A 1252-nucleotide genomic window follows, 5' to 3' on the forward strand; every position below is an offset into this window, starting at 1 on the left:
GGGACGTTCAAACCAGGATTAGATCCAGGGACGTTGACACCAGGATACGATCCAGTGACGTTGACACCAGGATTTGATCTAGGGACCATGACACCAGGATTTGATCCAGTGACTTTGACACCATGATTAGATCTAGTGACGCTGACACTAGGATCAGATCCAGGGACGCTGACACCAGGATTAGATCCAGTACGCTGAAACTAGGATTAGATCCAGTGACGTTGACACCAGGATTAGATCCAGTGACTTTGACACCATGATTAGATCTAGTGACGCTGACACTAGGATCAGATCCAGGGACGTTGACACCAGGATTAGATCCAGAGACCTTGAACCAGGATTAGATCCAGGGACGTTGACAACAGGATTAGATCCAGGGACGTTGACACAAGGATTAGATCCAGTTACGTTGACTCAGGATTAGATCCAGTGATATTGACACAAGGATTAGATCCAGGGACGTTGACACCAGGATTAGATCCAGGGACGTTGACACCAAGATTAGATCCAGGGACGTTGACACCCGGATTATATCCAGGGACGTTGACTCCAGGATTATATCTAGGGACGTTGACAGCAGGAATATATCCAGTGACGTTGACACCAGGATTAGGTCCAGAGGCGTTGACAAAAGGATTAGATCCAGGGACGTTGACACCAGGGTCAGATATATTGAAGTTGATACCAGGATTAGATCCAGTGACGCTGACACCAGGATTATTTCCAGTGACGTTGACACCATGATTAGATCCAGTGACGCTGACACCAGGATTAGATCCAGGGACGTTGACACCAGGATTAGATCCAGGGACGTTGACACCAGGATACGATCCAGTGACGTTGACACCAGGATTTGATCTAGGGACCGTGACACCAGGATTTGATCCAGGGATGTTGAAACAAGGATTAGATCCAGGTCCGTGACAACAGGATCAGATCCAGGGACGTGGACACCAGTGTCAGATCCGGTGACGTTGACACCAGGACCAGATCCAGGGACGTTGAAACCAGGATTAGATCCAGGGACGTTGAACAAGGATTAGATCCATTGACGCTGACCTCAGGATTAATCCATGGACGTTGACACCAGGGTCAGATCCAGGGACGTTGAAACCAGTGTAAGATCCGTGACGTTGACACCATGATTAGATCCAGTGACGTTGACACCAGGATTAGATCCAGTGACGCTGACACTAGGATCAGATCCAGGGACGCTGACACCAGGATTAGATCCAGTACGCTGAAACTAGGA

This window comes from Rattus norvegicus, chromosome Y (assembly GCF_021556685.1).
Source record: "Rattus norvegicus strain SHRSP/BbbUtx chromosome Y, alternate assembly SHRSP_T2T, whole genome shotgun sequence".
In the NCBI taxonomy this organism is placed as follows: Eukaryota; Metazoa; Chordata; class Mammalia; order Rodentia; family Muridae; genus Rattus; species Rattus norvegicus.